Source organism: Psittacula echo (assembly GCF_963264785.1).
Source record: "Psittacula echo genome assembly, chromosome: 3".
Classification (NCBI taxonomy): domain Eukaryota; kingdom Metazoa; phylum Chordata; class Aves; order Psittaciformes; family Psittacidae; genus Psittacula; species Psittacula echo.
The window spans coordinates 20641831-20662259 of NC_137736.1; the positions used below are offsets into that span (position 1 = coordinate 20641831).

Here is a 20429-nt window from a genome sequence, read left to right on the forward strand (position 1 = left end):
AACAGGAAGAGCAGATGTTCACCAATTAGGGAAAAAAAAAAATTGCAAAGGAAAAGAAAGCTGAGGACAGGGCAGGGCATTATAGTTACCAGGTCACTCTTGTAAGGGAAGATCTGCTAGGTTATGTTATAGACAAAGGCACATAGTCCTAAATAGTACCCTGCCCTGGGCTCATCACAGGGGCCGTCAGCCCACCAGAGGCCCTCCTCCACAAGCCCAGAGGAGCAGAGGGGCACAATAGCAGGCCAAAACCTGAACTAAGGACTGGGAGGAAGTGACACCCAATCTGGGCCCTTCCCAGGACTGTCCCAGGAGAGCCTCAGCCCCAGGGTCAAAACCTGAAACCCATCAAGATGAGTCAATGCCAGAGCACCTTTTAGACCAAGGAGAGGTTGTGTGTAGCACACATGATGGGAACCAGGGGAAGAGCATTTTGGGATTGCCCAGGACTTACTATTGGATGTTTAAGGAAAGAACCAAAGGCAGACAGTGGCAGGCATTCAGGCGATTTGGGGAGGAACAAGCGTGGAGAAAATAGAGGGCTAAGGACCAGAGGCCAGAGACCCATATATACATCCCTGGTGCAGCACCTGGTGCAAGTGCAGGTGTACACCTTGCTGTGGAAACAGTAACAAAGATTAGGCCAGTGAGTAGGTGAAGTGGTCTAGGAGCCAGGTACATACATGTGCATGGAGCAGGGAAGTCGCAAGCAGCTCTGGATGTGTGTACAGCAATCTGTGCCTGCAGCTGGAGTGGGGCAGTGCCACTGGGGGCTCATATGTCTGGGTGCCAGCAACTGGGAGGACTGGGATCCAGAAAGTTACTGGACAGGCTGTCTTTAGCAAGCTGCTGAAGGGATCAGTGTTGTCCATGTGTGTGGACATGCGTATATATATAACTATACACAGACACAGAATAAATACATGTGTATATGTATTAAATACATATAGTCTCACTAGCAGACCTCTTCCTGTTCAGCCAGAGAGGGGCTGTGTGTTATTTGTGTGGTGGCTATATATATATATATATATACACACACACACACACACATATATATATACCTCTGTGTGCGCAGTGTATGTGCTCTGAGAGTGACTGTGCTCACTGAGAACACATTTTCAGCTTTGCTACTGGTTGCACATGAGAGCATGGAGCTGTGCAGCCTCGCTTCTTTTGGACTGTCAGATCAGGCCTATTCTCCTACTTTTCCTAATGAGATCCACCTGAAATAATATAAATCATGAACATACAAGTTGAAGGATGTTAGACTGGTAACCATATATGTTTTCAGGTCTTGTACATTACCAGGCGAGCTGCTGGATCTTGAGCTAGTAGTATTGACACAAAGGCATTGACAATTAAGCGATTACATCCTATTGTGATTCCTTTAAGCCTTTTCATTCCCTGTATCAAAGGATGCTCTTTGGGAGCTTTTTCACTCCTTCTGTTGCTTAGCATTTTGGCAATTCCTTGTAAGGTTATAATCAGGCTCTAAAATGCTTTGATAAAAGGGTTAGTAACATGAGAACATAACTTCCATCTCTTGATGGACATAATTGTAACAGTTCACTGCAGAAAATGCAAACAAAATCTGTTAATTCCAAAGATTGTTTAAAAAGAATTATTTAAAATAATAGAGCTTATTTTGCAGCTGGATGCAACCACCTCTTTGCTTGAACATTATCCAATTTGGCTTGTTAGAATTTGCCTGATGGCTAGTTTTTACTCACCACTGCTCTTGTAAAAGCATCTGTTAATTGCAGTTACTTTCCTTCGAATTTTAAAATCTTGCTGGTTTGGATGACCCATACACCATAACTTTTTTAAAGTTAAACCAAGAGCAGCTCCCTTGCCCAAGAACAAATTTCTAGCTTGATTTTTTCCTCCATTTGAAGAACTTCTGTCAGTTCAATTAGAAAAAAAGACAGAAGAAACAGAGTTGTGTGGAGAAAATACAACTACTTTCTCAGGTGTCACCAAAGAGGAAATGAGGAGAGTCAGAAACAATCTAAGTTGGGATTTGCACAGGTTAGCAGTGGGGGAAGATGGATGAGTTCCTATCTTTTAATGAGTGTAAATGAGAGTTAAGTTTTATGTCTTTAGCAGATGACACCCTAAAGAACTCCATGGAGGAGGGAATATGGAGGAAGGAAGGCTTTCATCATTACTTTAGGAGAAAGAAGTGTTGTTTGTAAAGCACTTGAATCTGGAGCATTAATTTTAGCACCATGCAAGGTGAATTCACCCATGCTTGCTTACTGAGATTAAACAAGGTGACTAAGTATATTTTATGTTATATATTTTATTTTTTGAGAGCTTTGTGTAAGCTCCTATGTGGGTGTGCTTTGGTGCAGGTCTGTTTAATAATACCCCATCAGATGCTGATGTTAAGTTTCACTGCTACTTTTGAAGGGTTTTGATGATGGATTGCCTGGAATCTTGTGAGCCATGACCCTTGGAATAGTATCAATTTGAAGCCTGTCTTTATAGGCTTACTAAAACTATTAAATTTGGTAACTGAAGCGGCATGTGAGATCCCATCATTTGACTCAGTGGCTGTGTGAAGACATCCATCTCATACTCTTTGTAGCATGTTTTCATTCAAGCACTGGAAACTGTATTTGAACGTTGTTTTCATAGCAATTGAGAAATCCCATGTGAGGGAGCCCTAAAATAGCTTATTTAAGGGGTTAACTCCTTGTTATGTTTAGTCAGCTCTCATTTAACTCTGATGACTATCTGGGTTTTGGATTAGCAAGACCAAAGCTTCTCCTAACACCTTCTGATGCATCAAATGGTTGTGAAAGGTGTGAGTTCGGTGTGAGAGCTAATGCAGTTATGGTGCCCACTGCTCCTTAAACCTGCATTTGCTTGTTACAGAAATCCAACCATTAGTTTTTTTTTTTTAAAAAGAAGAATACAGCATGTGTGTGCTTTAGCCTAATTTAACATACGGTTACTTTGATTTATATTTTAGTTTTTTCTGGTCATCTTTTCCCAACTTGCCAACATAATTAGGAGTTTACTTCAGTTCTAGGCTTTTGTGAACCCTGACTAGTATAAAAATTAAGACATGTAGTACATCTGATTGAAGCAAGTCCTGAACTTTTGTTTTCTTCATGTTCTATGTAAGATCTTCTGCCTTCAGTGTCTTAAAACCTGAGAATTTATAAACCCAGTTGTGGCTGACACATTTGATGTTAGTTGTTTCTCGACAAAGGAGAGACAGCCTGACTGACTGAAATAAAAGATCCTAGTTTTTAGGGCTAGTCATCAAAATCGAGTGTTCTGGTTTCTGCTGGAAAGGCTACAGAAAGAAACATCAAATTAAGTATTTGCCTCCTTTGTAAGCAACTAACTGTCTAATATCTGTAATAAAATTATACTCACAGATTCTGGAACTATAGTTATGGGATTATCTATTTTTTGTTTAAATTTTGCAGATGCATATAAGGCCCTTTGAGGCACATGTAGCTGCATGCAGGGATTTAGGAATTTGGTTCGTTTCATATTTGAGCTTTGAGTCTTTCAATACAAGAAAGTTACCTGCTCAGCAAGATCGCCACCAGTTGGCGGTTGCAAACAGAATTTACAGTTCATAGGCTTTATTATCAATTGTTTGACAGTCAGAATCAGGAGAACTAACCAGTTGTTTGGATTTGTAAAGTGCTGTGTGGAAAGTAGTGAGGTTATATTTCCTCTAAAGAAGAGTGCTTTGATCAGTAAGACTTCAGGATGAAGCATGGCTTGATGTAAAACCTGTGTCCAGCATTTACAGGCAAGCACACTGCGTACGGTTTTACTGAGGCTGATGAGCAGAGATTTCTATTGCTGATTTTATTTGGCTCCAGGATGAAGAAGAAGAAATTATGCTATGGGCTTCTCACAGTTTATCTAATTCACGTAGGAGTCAAATGGTGTCTTTTTTGGGAGGTTCAGTTAAAACTCACTTTCCTGATCTCTGTTCTTCTTGGTATTTGTTGAGGTCAGTAGCTTGGTAAGGATATGAAGGTTTACCAGCTGGACACATCTGTACTGTGGGTTGATGAAAACTGAATTCGTGGGCTGGTGGTTAGCTCTTAGCTTGGATCTGCTGCAGGCATCTACAGTGCTTACAGGGTGGGAGGTCTATAGAAAGAGGCTGCTCTCCTGTTTGCATCCTGAAACCACACCGTGGTTCTCCCAGCAAGATCCTTTTGCATCTCTCAGGATCCACTGTTCTCCTGGGCATTCAAGAAAAGAATTGCAGTGCACATCTTTATACAATCCCACTCTATTTAGATTTTGACTTAAAAAATCTGGGGATTGAAACTTATATAGTGAGTGGGGAGTGAAGCTTATATAGTGAGCAGGGTGAAGCTGCTGTCGGGGGCACTTTTTCTTCACTTTGATAACATCTACCTTTCACTGTGGAAGGCAGGACAAGGTTATTGGTGGTTAGCTTTTGTTAGCTGGGAGGTTGTCATGTGCGTGTGAATGTGGCTGTGTCTGTACCTGAAGAATTAGGGGCAGCAGTAGCAAGTACTAGACTGTGCTGAGTGAACACATCTGGGGATTGAAAAAGGAAACCAGAAGCCTTTCTAAGAAACAAGCAATTCTGTTTTGTTATTCTGCTATCCTTGGTGAATACAGATTACAGTTTACCCCCATGTGAAGTGCTTCTGCTTCTGGCGCACCAGCTTCAGAGCTGCTGCTTCTCGTAGTGTTATCTGAAAATGTGAAAACATGTCCCACACGTGTCACATGGAGTATGTTTATAGTCAGTCTTGAAGAAGGATTTTCTGCTGCCTTCTCCTTGGTGGAAAGCACATGGAGTGTTTATGTGGTTTTGTTTTAAACAGAGCATTTGATAAAATATGTTATTTAGGGATGAAAAGGTTCTTGGTAATATCTAGGCCAGTCAAATATTTTCACAGTTAATAAATTACCATCTGTTTTTAAAAATCAGTCTTTCGTGAGCTCAAATTCAGATCTTTCCATGTGTATTAGAGACTTTATTTGAGGCTTTTTTTGTTTATGGTTCTACATTTTTTATTCATTTTAAACTGTCCTCAGAGAGTTTTAAAACATCTTTAACTGTTCCTGCTGGGGGCAGAGAGACGCATTCATGGAGCCGTGTCAGATAAGCTGGAGACTGAATAGTTCAGTGAGTAAGATGCTCATAATTCTAGCAGATGTGTAAGCACTTCAGTTCTTTTCCTTCGGCTATAACCTTTTTGAGAATATTTTCCCCTCTTTTTTCCACACAAAACCAAATGCAATTCTTAAGACTTTTTTTTTTTTTTTTTTTTTTTTTTTTTTTTGTGAGTTGGTTTGATTTTGGGGGGGATTAGGTTTTATTTGTTTGTTTATGGTGGTTTTGTCTTTTTTTTAATAAAGCTTGTTACGTACTGGTGTTTTCTCAGAGTAAGAAATGATACTCAAGTTATATATATGCAGGTCTAAGATGCTGCTTTATTTTTTTTTCAGGGGGGGAATTAATAACTTAGCTGTTAGGAGGAAAAACTACCAAACTGCCCACAAAATTCATGATCTCATCTTCTTTGAGAGAAGTCTGCTATCTGGGATGAATTTTATATATGGTGTGTTGTTTTGTGTCGATAAACCTGCTTGTGAAGTATCACAATAGTGGGAAGTTGGAATACTTCGTAAGAAATTTTGGAAGGGTATTTTCAACATTAGATACTTGTGAAAATGTAGCAAAATGCTTTACCTTATATATATTGAGGATGTCTAATGTCAAGTTCCTTTTGTGTTTTTTAATTTATAAGTTTCTGTAACAAGAAACTAAATTTTGGATTCTACAAAATCAGTAGGAAGTTTGCCATTGAATTCTGTGTAATTAAGTTTTGGCTTATGGTGTTTATGGCACTTGGGCTGGATTCTTCTCTGTCACACTGGTGAAACTTCAAAACTGCTTAGTGGCCACGGGCCTTAATCCATAGTGGTGGGTTACTCTACATAAAACCTTTCCATAGACATTTAGCATTTGATAAGTAAAGCTTTGGGAAGATTGTGTCTGTTGATGACAAGTCTCAGGCTATCCCAACAGAAGAAGAAAAGCGAGTCGTTCCTTATAGTTAGCACAGAGATACAAAGAACTTCATAAATCAAAACCAGCTTAGTAAGATTCACCCAAGAATTGCTTAAGCATAAATACAAAATATGCTTCAAATTTGTCTGCTTTCCCTTTGTGTGGATCAGCAGTGAAGTATTAGTTCAGATGCTTCTAGGAAGGCACATTTTTATCTCAGATGTTTCTGTGAGTCTGTGTTGCCCACTTGGACATAGCTTTGTAGGCAGAATTAGAGGAAAACTCAGGCTTCTGGCATTGCTGAAATGCTAGAAGTGTGTGCAACATGTTGTCAATAGCCAAAGCAAACGAGTGGTTAATAACTCAGCCTTTCCACTTTTGGCATTAATTAAGAGAGCAGAATTGATAGACATGTTAATTATTCTGTTACTTTTTTTTTTTTTTTTTTTTTAAGTAAAATTCCAAAATAACAGTAATTTCATCAAAGTATTACAACAACACTCTTTAATCAGAGATCTTAAGTGCACAAGGATGGAAATGACTATCTTTAGTGGGAATGCATGACAGACCACCAAACATCAAGAAATATCCATAATAGGAATTTTGGTTTATAGTCCTTTTAGTTTGAAGCCAACAGATCTAACAATCCTATTACACAAGATACTTATGCACTTTGCTAAGTTTTGATCAAGCCTCCCCAAGGAGTTTAAAAGAGAAGAAATAAAAAGCCCCTGACACTAATTTTGTTGACCTCCTTCCAACCTGCTAGCAGCTGTTGTGACATTTTATTGCTTAGGGAACAAAATACAGAAACTGTCTGCAAGGGCATGGGATCCCAGCTATTCTGCAAAAGATAAAAATTTCTGATTGTTTTATAGGATGTGAGTTGCCAGGGCTAGAGGCCATGAAATTCGCACTTCAGATTTTGGAATGCAGCTTTGGGCAGTCGCCAGTGAAATACTTTACCTAGAATTATAAGTGAATCTCACAAGGCTTTAAATAACCTGTATCATAGAGTCACTGTGGTTACACATGGGAATACTTTGTAATGACTGGCAGAGCTTCAGAAATGCTGTGCTTTGGAAAATTACATTAAATATTTTCCCATGCTTCAGTTGACTTTAGGTCTTCAAAACACAAAAGAAATTATTAGTCACTGTAAGGAAATGTAATTGATCTAACTGCTGTATTGGTTCAATTTTCAGATTTGTTGTAATTAGCTATAAGCATGTGTATTGGCTTTATTTGAAGACTTTGATTAGGATTTCTTTGCACTATCAGAAAAATTCCTGTGTAAGTTAAAGGCACAGTGAAGACCCCCAGTAGACTAGCAAAGCTAATAGGTTTGAGGTGTGAGAGAGGTGTGAATGATCAGGATCAGCTAAAGGATGGGAAAAGCTGGCAGATTCAGAGAGAAAGACTCAGGAGAAAACAAGAGCCCAGTGGTTTTAAAATTATGCAGCAGTTACAGGCTTGCAAAGATAGGCCTTTCTTTACTATTTGTGGATGTTCCTCCCATGTCTTTAGCATCCTTCCTAATAGGATAGCAGTCTGTTTCCTTTACAGTATCACTGGTTCATCCTGAAGCCATTTAACTGGATGAACCAATTAAAATGTCACGCTGGGAAAAAATTTGTGACATGTCATCTAATTTGAGATTTTAAAGCATAAACGAGGTGTCTGTTTACCTAACTCTATGCCCACTTACCTGCCTTCATGACCTTAAAGTTCCAGCATTTTAATGCAAGATGTTGCCAATCTGCTGATTCATGTCTTTGGGTAGTTGCTGCTTCCTTAGGAATGTAATTTATTTCTTCTGTGCTTACTTCTCTGCACTTGGCATGGTTAAACTTCGTAAGGTTGGCATCAGCCCACCTCACAAGCTTGTCGAGGTCCCTCTGGATGGCATTCCTTCCCTTCAGCATATCAGCCAAACCACACAGCTTGGTGTCATCGGCAAACTTGCTGAAGGTGCACTCAATCCCACTGTCCATTTCATTGACAAAGATGTTGAACAAGACCGGTCCCAACACCAGTCTCTGAGGGACACCACTCGTTACTGGTCTCCAGCTGGATATTGAGCCATTGACCACAGCTCTTTGCATGCGGCCATTCAGCCAGTTCTTTATCCACCGAGTGGTCCACCCATCAAATTGATGTCTCTCCAATTTAGAGACAAGGATGTCATGTGGGACAGTGTTGAACACTTTGCAGAAGTCCATTGCACAAGGAATGTTAGCTTGTGGGAATGGAATAGACTTATTTGTGGAGCTCCCACAAGGCATGGGTATAGAACCAAACTTACTGGCTTTTGTGTCTCAGAAGTGGATCCCTGTCACCCAGGGGTCCTAGAATCATATCTGGAACTTCAGAAGGGTGCCTCTTTAATCTGAATCAGGTTAATTTGAGGTCACTTCAGCTCCACATCTGAAAGGGTGTTAGTTTTTTCTGTGTTTGTGTTATACTGTGAGCTTCTATGCTAGTATAGATGCAGAAATGCATCGTAAACTGAGCTCTTTACATCTATAACTGTGGGTTATAGTTAAGCTTCTGAATGATCTGGTGACCCTTCCTGAGAGCAGTAGGATAATTCTGTGTCACCTTTAATTGGGTCTTGACAGTTTCACAAAAAAGTGCAAGGCTGCCTGCTTCCTACTGGTTTGTAGAGGATTAGGTTTCTGATGGGCTATCCTTTTTGCTAAAAAAGTAACACTAATTACTGATGAGCTCTCTCAGGTACTTTACAAGATGCAGCATTTCTCCTGGACTGAATTCCTTTAAGTGCATATCAAGGCCCACATCAGGTCAGGAAATGAAACTGCTGTCTTTTGTCCCTTCTCCTCTTTTCAGGTATTTTTATCCTTGCCTGAAGAATTTTCACACAATTGGTATTTTCTCTGTCCACCCACAAAGGGTTTGTAGGAGAATGAATTACTCTGCATTTCTGTCTTAAATAGGGCCTTATACGCCACTGGCTCAGCTCAGAGGTAGTCGCATTGGGGATCAGATTGTCATTTGTACATCGTTATTAGTGTACTGGGGTAGAGCTGTTGCTGGGGATTGGGATTCATTCCTTCCATAAATGCGGGTAACCTCCAGTAGCATCTCTAAATGAGCATTCCTGGTCCATAGGTCTTCAGAGCAGCTAATGGGATCCACATGTCTGCTGTGCAGTGTTGAAAGGGATGCCAGGTGGGATTCAATTCTTGCTTGCAGCATGGCTTTGCAGTCACTGTGCTGCTGGAGAGTTGGGGAACCTACTTGGGATGAGCTGGGCAGGGGAAGGACGTACTGATAAGGTAGCTCATAGCATTACCATACAGCCGAATGGTCATTTAGAGAGGATAGAAACATTATTCTCCTTTTCCATTATTCTCCTATTATCATTATTATTATTATTAACCTTCCTCTCTGCTTGTCCCCAGGAAAATTATGGATTGTACATTTTAGAGTAACAAGTGTGATCCACTAGTTCTTTGAATCACATATCTGTAGTGCAGAATAAAGCCTGAAGATGCTGCCGCTAGCGCTGCTAGGCCTGACAGGAACTGGGCCTGAGTGACCATTCCCATGCATAGCCGTGGCATGATAGGCATTAAGGTGACATGTTGCAAGGAATCCTTAGCTATGGGACAGTAACCATTTTTTTTTTCTATTTAAACAAAAAAAGGGTGAGCTATCTCTTCTTTGATTCCTAACACAGAGAAATCAAATTGTACTTAGATTGTCTGGCTCAGGTGAACATTTGGCTTGACCTGTTACTGGTTAAGATATATCACCTCCTTGTTTTACTTCTGGCAAAACAAGCTTGAAGTGGCATTTTCATATAGCACCTTCAAGTTACTTAAAAAAACCCCCACAAACCAAATAAAAAAAAAAAAAACCTCACAGAAAACAAACAACACCCACTCTATTTTAGAAAAGTGAGAAGGGAAGGAGAAAAGAAAAACCTACATTTGTTCACTGCCCTGACATCTCTATTTCTTTGCTTTAATAGTTCAGGACCAAACATAGGAGAGCAGCAGTGGTGGCATCATGCAGTGTGCTACACCCTGCATGGCCATGCTGTAAAGTATACCAGAGAAAACACAGAAGAGACTTACTGCTCAATTTTCTATCCAATAGTGGGGATGCAGTGTTTCCTTAGGAAACTGACTAGGACTGGCTATGTTCACTAATGCTTGGTGGTTAACTTCAATGGGGAATGGACAGTAGAGGAGCTTTTGGATCCTTCCCTGAAAATGCATAATTTTGAGCTATTTTGCATCTGGAAGGCAGAAAGTTCCAAATTTTGAGGTCAACCATATAAACAAACCCCTGCAGGTGTATTTTTAGTTCACCAAATGAAAGTCGAATTTGGCTGATGAAGAACAGGTGTCCTTCTGCGGAATATGTTGGCTGATACATTATAACAAAATGAAGTGTTTTGTTTCCCATTTTTCTTGCAACTGGTAAAGTGTAAAACTTCCAGTTTGCACTTGGCCTTGGGGAAGACTTCCCCCTGCTTTCCCCTCAAATTCCTGTATGTAGCTTGTCAGTAGCTTTATGTCATTGTGGATGAGTCACTGTTCTAGTAAAGAAAATGGAAAAATTGCTAAATCTTGTATAGATTCAAAATTGTAGATGTCTGCTATTGTCTTCTCAAGAATGAAATTTAATTGTTATATGCTACTAAGACTTTAAGATCATCAAGGGAACATTATCTCACTGTAAAAATAATTGAAACCTCCTTTCAGGGTAATGCACGTGTGGCTAATATAGATGTCGGCCACAGACGTTGCATCTGGGGATTTTAAGATTTAAGGTATTTTTTGAGTGCTGTGTTGTGATTTCATGTCAGTGGCTATAATTCCATTGACTTTAGTTGGAGTTGTTCTGTTCTCATCTGTGAGAACACAGTCCCTAAAACTTAATTGCTAGTATTTTTATCATGTTTTATGACTGTCTCTTAGGACACGCAAACATATGAATGGAACAACTTTTTAGTACATTTAGTTTTCAGAACACTGCTTTGAGCTGGATTTGTTTCTGTTCTTTGTAGAATTATAAAGCCAGGGACACAGAGCAGTGAGTTGGCCTTGGGATGCTCTGGGGTATGTGTCTGTTCTCTTGCAGAACGTAATGTAGATGCTTACATTTTGTAATGTGTGGACTCAGAGCTGAGTGGACTGGTGGTAAACCTGTCACCTGAGATTTGTGTGTCTCACCAGCTTTTTGGTAGAATTCCAGATTTTTATGAATCAAATGGTCCCAGCACCAGGATAATACCCAGATGTCAGTGTAGTGCAGTTTGGCTACATCAAGAGAATTTTTTCTTATTAGTTGGGAGTGAGACTTTGGCTGCATATGAGATGGAATTGTTCAAAAGCTGGGGGTTTTTAATCTTCCTATGGTCCTAAAAACTATAGCTTTTTAGTAGTGAAAAAGACAAATGTGGTTTGTTTTATCTTGGTTGGTTTGTTGTTGGGTTTTTTCCCCAAAAGTTGATCTCTTCTGTGGAAGATTGAGTAATAGGATGTCAGTTTCCTGGATTTGTGCTTGGTAAGTGCGTTAAAAAGTATATGCAGCTCTTTGAGTTCTGCTGATAAAAGACACTGTATAAGCACTGAGTATTGTACTTCCATAATTATTTCCTCCTTAGTAGTTAATTTACCTCTAAGGGAAGAAAACTCAAACATGTTCAGCTCGGACTTTTGGGTGACTGTTCAATCTTCCTCAGCTGCTCAGAACAACTTGCAACTTACTGGAAAGTACTACAGCTTAGGCAGCTGAGGTGCCTGTGTTTTAATGTCTAGAGATACTTGTCCTTGAGGACAAGTAGCATCACAGTAGAAAAAAAAGTGAAGAAATATGAATATACAGTCATGGCTTGCTGCAGTGATAGGCATCAAATTCTAGACCCATCATGTGTATCACCTGCCTTTTTTTTTTTTTTTTTTTTTTACTGTATTGTTACTATTTCTCAGATGTTTCATTTTCCAGTTAATTTCCCCTGAAAGTCTGTGACATGTTAGAACAGAAGAATTATCTTCAGGATTAGAGAGTGTTTGAAGCATGTACTTTAAATATATAGAGTCAATTTTCCCCTGTATATAAAGGGAGAAACACAGGGGTGAGTGTCTTCTGCATGAGACAGACCTCAAAGTGGACAAAAGCTGAAATGCTTAACAGCTCACACAGCTTGCTGCTGTCAGCAGGGCGCATTAGTAGGACAGGGAGGATTTTCAGAAGTGCTCATAGATAGCTTGATTTTCTTCACACTGAAGTGGGTTGTTTGTTTTGGAGAGGTTTGTTGTTTTTTCTACTAACTTCTCTGGAAGTGGATCTGAAGCAAACTGAGTGCTTCCGTAATTCTAGTTTTGTTCTGATGTAGTGGCCGTGTTTCTTGACGAGCATTAAAGACCTACATCTGTAGTTCTGTCTGTACCTTCACAAGTATGTTCAATACAAGTGTGGATTTTGCCAGACCTGTTTCTGCTCTATTCCTTTATTGAATCTAAGTCCCACATGATTTGTATGTGGGGTTTGTGTTTTAAATTTCTTTGAATAATGTGTGTTTAATTCCTGGTAAACATTGTTTACTTCCTGCCTAAGAATGGTAAAACCTCAGTGTCTGGTTTTATATGCTGTTTCCAGGAACCTTGTGTGATCCCAGTGGTAAGCATTAGGGAACAACTTATGAGGTCAGCCCTGCCACTTACTTATCTTGGGATTCAGCCCTTCCGCCCTTGTTCTTGAATAGTAACATTCTTGGTTCAAAGCCACTATTGAAAGGGGGAGATAGTATGCAAAACTCATGGTTCATCTGGAGCTGATGGTGTTGCAGTAAGAGAAGGCGGTATTGGAGAGGGACAACCATCCTGCTTAGGGGCATTTGATAATTTTTTATACTCTGTAAGAAAGGTGAGGAATTTTTTCCTTTGATGAAGATCAGATGGAATTTCAGTCACCTCTGACAGGTTACATATTAACGTGTATATTGATACCTGATCAATAGCATCTTAACACAGCTGAAGGGTAAGACATGAAGTGCTTTGAAGGTCATAATGGCTAAGCAAGCAAGCTCTGAGTGACAAGGGCACTCAGCCACCCATTGCTCATGTTTATATGCAAGATCTGCCCTGCTTTTTCTGATAGGTAACTTTTAAAAATCTTTCTCGTGTGGTGACTTCACTGTTCTCTATTTATTACATGTCTTAGCTATATTTTAAAAGAACTTGAGCTAATGCCAGCAACAACATGTCTGAGCCACTTTGATGCAACTTGAGTAGCTTCAGGCTTGAGGTCATTTGAGAAATATTGCTTTGGGGACTAAAGCCTTAAATATTATCCCAGCAGGAGTTTCCTTAGAGATTTCAAGAGTACTGTGCTAGTAATTCCCTAGAGTTGAGTGCAATAGCATTTATGTTATCTGCTTTATATATTTGTGATTAAATATAGTGTGTTTTTGGAATGAGTATATTGGGGGTGAGATAGGGGGATGAGCCTGGGATGGAGGTTAATGTTTTGCAGAACATTGATTTGACATAATACTGAGTACTAGACGACTTAAATTACGTTGTCACTAGAAGAATGTGTTCTGACTCCATTTTCAATTAAAAATAGTAGCAGTAATAAATAAAAAAGAGAAGTCTAATTTTCCAGCTATTCCCCATGTTTGTGCTCCCTTATTTTTGCTCTTGAATACTTTTCTTATTGCTGTTGGCAGCTTTCAGATACTGGTTGGAAGGAAATAACCGACTTTGTTTTGGAAGTGACACTGTGCAATGTCTTGTCTTCACATAACTGACTCCTTCAGTGCTGACAAAGGTATTAGTTTGTTGGCGTACCAATCAAGAGCAGTCATCCTTTCAAAATCTTTGCTCTTAAATAAGGTGGTTAAAAGACTTGCTCCTAACCTAGATGAGTGACTAAGAGCCTTGCTTTGGGCAAATGTCATCAACAGCTTCCTCTGACCAGCCAGATGTAACTGCCATGGGTACCTCTCGAAGTGCCTAGCCTTTTCTGCATGGGGAAGCCAAATGAATAGTTTTCCTATGCCCTGTTGGCTGCACATGTTTCTGTGCCACACTGCCTTAGGGCATCACCTCATTCTGGACCTGAGGTCAGAACTACTTCTTTAAAATTCCTCTCACACACTAGATATATCAGAAATTTGATGCTGTTAGGTTTTGATTATGCAAGATCACAGCAGTTCTTCTGAGCAGATTTAGTGTTACCAACCTACAATATCAATGCCTAATGCTGTAAGTGCTTTGCAGCATGTTACTGAATTTCTGATTTTTTGGGTTACCCGTTTCTACTATCATATTTTTAAAGCAAAGAAGGGAGTCGAAAGACACAAGGAGAAAAAGGCTGGGGTTCAGCCATCTCAGGAAAGCAGAGCTGCATCACATGTAATTGTGACTTAGGAATACAAACACCATCACTCTGAATGTCCTCCCTTTCTTCTTCTTCTTCCGCTAGCTTTACAAGCTGAGCATGATGCCATAGGCCTGGAATACCCCTGTGGTCAGTTGGGATCATCTGTCCTGGCTGTGTCCCCTCCCAGTTCCTTGTGCACCCCCAGCTGGTGGGGTGAGAGGCAGAAAAAGCCTTGGCTCTGTGTAAGCACTGCTCAGCCGTAACTAAAACATCGCTGTATTATCAACACTGTTTTCAGCACAAATCCAAAACACGGCCCCATACTAACTACCATGAAGAAAATTAACTCTATCGCGGTCAAAACCAGTACACCTGTGAAGTTCTGCCATGTTGCAAGACAGAGCCCTCAAGGAGCTTGAGCACAATTGTGAATTAAAAAAATACCAGAAAGTCTAATGTTCCATGAAAAGAAACACTTCAGGGTACAGAAAATAGCTAATTTGATGTTCCCGCAGAGTGTTCAGCATAGTCCAGTCTGCTGGTGGAATGTTTTTGTCATCCATGTGTTGCTATCACTTTAGCTTCTTAATGTTTGTTGCTGCACAGTTGGATAAGGCAGAGGTGGGGATGGTGTGTTTGGATTGACTGTGGTAATGAAAAACACATCCTGAACATTTGTTTTAAAGTGTCACTGTTATGTTGTGTTTGGCTGCTAGCAAGGTTGCTCATCAGAGTCAGGTAAGGTGTAAATGACATCAAGTCCTTCAGTGTTCTCCCCAAAAAGGAATGACTGAGCCTCCCAGGCTCTCCCAGCTGCAACATCCCTGGCTGCACATTAGCCCCTGTAAGGCAGCATTTGGAGGAGGTTGGTGGACAGCAGTCAGGATCATGATGTAATTTAGGTAGGAATGATAACCTTCCTTGCTCTAAAAAGTGCAAGTGCAGCTGAGTCCACCTGTTAAGCCAAAATTCATTGCTGTCTGTGCTGATTCACAGTGGGAGCTTACATGAAATACCAAGGAGGGATTACTGTGCACAGCATGCTGTTAAAGGCTGTGGTTAAGTGCTTGTGCCACTTGGTCAGACCATAATGTGAAACTGCAGTGAGTGTTGAGTTGCTAATGTCTCCTCAGGTTACTTGACTTGGGTCTGTGTGCAAGCAGAGCGAGGTGGCTGATTGTCAGGCTTGCTTCATAGCCAGGGATTTTAGAGCATTGCTGAAGAATAGGCGGGAAATACCACCCCTTCCAGTACCTTGCTAACAGGAGCAGCTACACTGGGCCTTTCTGATGAGGGAGAACTGGTCTGGATTTAAATTGATATTTTAAAGGTATTTTCTCCTTCTTTCTTCCACATAGATTGCCACGTCCTGATGAGCTAACCAAGCCCTCAAAGAGGGCCCAGCTAACCAGGCCCTGCAAAGAGAAGTTTAAGTGTTTTGCTGAGCTTCCCATTGAGGAGTCTCACATTGCTATGCAGGAGAAGGTTTTTTTACAAAACGTATTGCAGCCTATGCATTTCTCTGTGCCAGACTCCAGCCTTTTCAAATCCTCAGTGCTACTGAGAAGCATTCTCTCATCCTCTTGCCTCATTCAAGTGTCTTTCTGTACCACTTATTCTCACATCAGGGAACCGGCTTGCTCAGGAGCCCTCTGTAGACCATACTCGCTGCCACTGTTGTGACCCTGCTGCAGCAGAAGAATTTTGTTGGAACAGTTTGTCCATTGCTTGCTGTGGAAGAGGCACAAAGTGCCCATTCTGGTGGTGACAGGCATGCCTGAAACCCAGCAAAGCAAGAAATGCGTGTTCATCCGAAATTCCTAAAATGAGAAGTGGCTATCCACTTGGGGAGTGTGAAAGCAAGAGAAAACCAAGGCAAAAAGATTAAGCTGAGGTCCTTGCCAGATTTCTATTACAAGTTTCACAGAGGTGTAGGAACCGTTGTATTTTGGTCCTTTGTCTAGACTTCAGGTACCAGATCTCTGCCCCTGTTGCAAACTAGCTGCTTGCCGGCAAGCAAATCAAATTCTACTTAAGTCACCAGATCAAAACAGCGTAGGAGATTACAGTGTGAAGGATCTGCTCCTAAAGTTTTTTCTTATGCAGGAGTCTTTGAGGAGGAAAGCATGCATTCGTGCTAGTGCATTATCGTTGAATATCTGAACTTATTCTTCCTGTTGCTGGCTCTCAAATAGTTTGTTATTGCCAATTCACTGACCTCTCCTATGCTGATTGTGCAAGACCAGGTTGAAGGTCTGTCATGTCGTCACCTGGGAAACTAGAAAATAAATGGAATAAATCCTATTAAAGTATTTATAGATATAGATTGAATTATGGAAGGTTGGAGTAGATAGAGATATTTAGTGGAAGCAGAAAGCTTTTTGAAATTAAAAAAGTTATATAAGAATTCTATCAATGTTGGTAATTTCTACTTGGGAAAAAAAAAAAAGCATTGAAAGTTTCATGGGGGAAAAGAAGGGAAGCTATCTGTGGGGTAGAGAGAGGGCGGTGATATCAGATAGCAGTTGAGGTAGGTGAACAGAGTTGTATGGAGTCCACAGCTCTCCTGCTGTACTGTTTGTTCACTTTCTGGGAGGGAGAAGGTTCAAGAGAAAATGTGGCAAAGCTCCATTCTCACTAATTGGAGAGACCCTCTGGGCAGTAAAGCCACGTGTCTGGGTCTCTTATCCTCTCTAGAGTGCTGCCTTCATCCCAGGAGCTGTCTATATTGTTAAATGCGTGGCTCTCAAAGGAGTACTGCTGTGGAGGCAATGTGATATGTGCCTGGCCAGGTCTGAACTACTCAAGAGGTGGAAGAGTAGACTGGATATAAGGAGGAAGTGTTTTACTGTGAGGGTGGTGAGGCACTGGAATGGATTGCCCAAGGAAGTTCTGAATGCTCCATCCCTGGCAGTGTTCAAGGCCAGGTTGGACAGAGCCTTGGGTGACATGGTTTAGTGTGACATGTCCCTGCCCATGACGGGGAGGTTTGGAACTTGATGATCTTAAGGTCCTTTCCAACCTTGACTATTCTATGATTCTGTGATTCTAAGAGTATGCTTGCTGTGGTCTATCACAACTATTTTAGTCTGGAAGTTCATGCTTCCCTTTATACTGAGGCTACATGCTCATGTAGAAAACTGCCTGTGGGAAATAGTCTCCTTTTACATTATTACGCCAGTGAGGAAGTTTTCTGTTGCATGATAAGGTTTTTCAAGTGTTGTCTTCCTGCTGTAGTTTTTGCTGGCTGAAAAGGTCACTGCCTGTTTCCCACAAGTGCCTCTGCAGATCTGCCAGGTGAGTGGCTTGTGTTTGCTCTGTGACTGCCTTGCATCATCATGAGCAAGATTAGTGATAAACAGCATGAGTAATGGGCCACTGCCAGGATGGTTTGTTGCAGCATGGGCATCTAAGGGGCAGGACTTGAACAGAGGTCATAATGGGGGTCAGTCTTTCCCTTCTCCCCTTACTTAAGCAGCCATGGCTGGTGCTGGCTTGCAATGTATGACCAAAATACTCATAGTAGATATCTCTGCTCTGATATACAGACGTTGAGAAAAAAAAAACAAACTCAGCTAGCCTAAAATACATATGCTGGCTGTACCCTCGTGCTTATTTCCAGGTGTATGCTTTTCTGTACTTGAAGGTATGTAAGTGCAAAATGTTTGAAAAGACAGACTCAGAAACAAACAGGATCCTTTGCCACACCCTGTCACTGGCTTGTTTCCTCTTAATTTGGAAAGTACAAAATTTTCTTTTATAAAGATGCTTTTTGTGCTAGCAAATGTGTGGCACCCGCCAATCTGCTCCCTTGTGTTCCAGTGCTGGGAAAGATTTCTTAGAAGAAAGAATGGAATAAATCATTGAAATGACTGTTTTAAAGAGCCTGCCCAGACAGATGAGTAGTTCTCTGAGCAGTGGGGTTGAACGTGCTTACTTTCCTATAAATTTGTGGCCAGTTGACTGTGGGTCTCAGCTGAAACTTTTTACATGGTTGAGGATTTTGCTGGGATTCTCCCCTCTGTCTGGGATCACACATGCTAACCTCACCTTCCGCAAAGATAATTATAGAATCGCCTCCCTGCCTTTGTGTAATGACTGTGGACCAAGTTAAAAAAATCTGGGATAAGCACACAGACGTAAGCATACCCACACAGATACTGGGTCATCATGTATAAGCTTCATTTCCCTAAGAAGCTAAACAAAGGGGATGGGCAGTGGTAACCACACTGTGGGCTCTGTGTCGCTGATAGTGTCCTGAGAAGTGGGGATCTTGCGCATGCAAGGCAGGCAGTAAGAGTACAGCAGCTTCTCTTTCTCTGCCTCGTTGAGCTTATCTGCCTCGTTGAGCTTCTCTGCCTGTGTGCCACTAACACTATAGGGGATGCTCGATGACTTTCTTTTTTTGTGAGTCTAATGTATCACTCGCATTTATCCTTGTGGAGTTTAGCACAGTGGGCACTCGGAGAGGCTACCTTACAAGTAGTGAGGGTGGGGAGGGATTTGTCCTGTTTAACCACAAGGAGTTCTCAGAAATAAGAGAAATATGGTGATATTTCTACTAACTAGTAGAGAAATATGGTAACAGCAAGCATAAAGGCTTGGGATTTTAATTGAACTAAGGCTATTCAAAGGCCTGACTCCCACTCTGGTGGTAGTTCACTCAGTGAAAATAGCGAGCAGTTGCATGTAACACTCCCCAAGTGTGGGAAAAGCATAGTTCAGTCATGAATAACCAGCATGTGAAAAATAAGTTGATGCAGAGACACATACAATAAATAAGCAGAAAAGCCACATGTGGGCTTATTGATGTTTTACCCTGTCAGTGAGATTTGCATACTGCTCCTGGCTTTGCCATTAACTTGGCATGTAATTTGAGGAAGATCACCTTAATGCTCTGTGCTCTGGCATACATGTTTGCAATAGAGATTATGGCTGCCCTCTGAAATCTCACTTCACTTGTATTGAAGTTTGCTTCTGCTAAGCTTTGTAATAATTTTTTTTTTCTTTTTTATAAATACAGAAGGTGCCAGGAGAAAGGCTGTAATTTGTAGTTCTAACACATACCTTAAGCATTCTGGGTATTATGAGATTCTCAAATCTCAGCCTTAAACTCAAGGTGAAGTACTAAGGGTTTAATGTTTAACATTTTAACTCGAGGTATAGATTAGTTGGAGCACCAAACAAGCTTTTTCGCTATAAGGGCAAACCTGAGAAAGGAGAAGAGTCAGAAGTGGAAGTGGAGTGGCATTTCCCAGAAACAGACTGACTTCCAGCACGATGGCCTATGTCATGCTGTTAAGAAACAGCATCTCAGGGTCTGAAACAGAGCTTGAGTTTACAAGAGAGCCTTAGATGGCATTCACATCAACCATGGGATCTGCTTTCATGGGTGATATTCAGGTGTATGGCACTTCTAGAAGGGAGGTTTATGGGTGTGGTGATGAATTACTTCACTGTTACTGACAGACTCACCTCCTTTTGTGCAAATAGACTTTAAAGGCAGGCGCTTATCATCTTGTTAGCAACTGCTCTAGCTGGGAGCAAGTAATAATGTCCCTTTCTGTATCTTCAGCTGCTTAAAAGTTCTTACGAGAAATTCCACTTCTGAGACTAAAATTTCCCTACATGTACCAGGGGTTATTTATTTGTGGCTGTTCTGAGAATAGAAGGTTTCAGCCACACTTCAGTAATGAGAGAAGAATGAAATGAGATTTTCTTTGTCCACAGAAATGTTGGTTTTAAACATCCTTTCAGCTGAGTGGATGAAATTGGAAAATTGGGATGTGACAGTGGTGCTCCAGAATTCTCTGAGGGCCTTTGGGCTTGACTTCATAGTGTCATGCAGCTTTTTGTGGCTGATACAGAGCCTATGAAACAGACTTTTCCAGTTCATTTTTCCTGAAGCACACGACTAAGGAAAGATGTAGTACAGAAGCACCCGCAACTAATTTAGTGGAATGGCCCAATGAAATACATTGCTGCAAATTGCTACAGAGACCTGGTTGGTGGCGAGACTGAAGAAGAAGTT

At 40.9% G+C, this 20429-nt stretch overlaps 1 protein-coding gene across 2 annotated transcripts in view; it reads left to right on the top strand.

The window, feature by feature from the left end:
- Positions 1–12820: 12820 nt before the first annotated feature.
- The window catches only part of CMSS1 (cms1 ribosomal small subunit homolog), a gene marked incomplete at its 5' end in the record, with an annotated part of 65895 nt that continues 58286 nt past the window's right edge, over positions 12821–20429 (top strand). Inside the window, one exon of one of the 2 annotated variants that reach the window (XM_080613158.1) lies at positions 12821–12937. Of the gene's footprint in view, positions 13052–20429 lie in introns of both variants that reach the window. The other variant, XM_080613159.1, reaches the window with a different exon arrangement.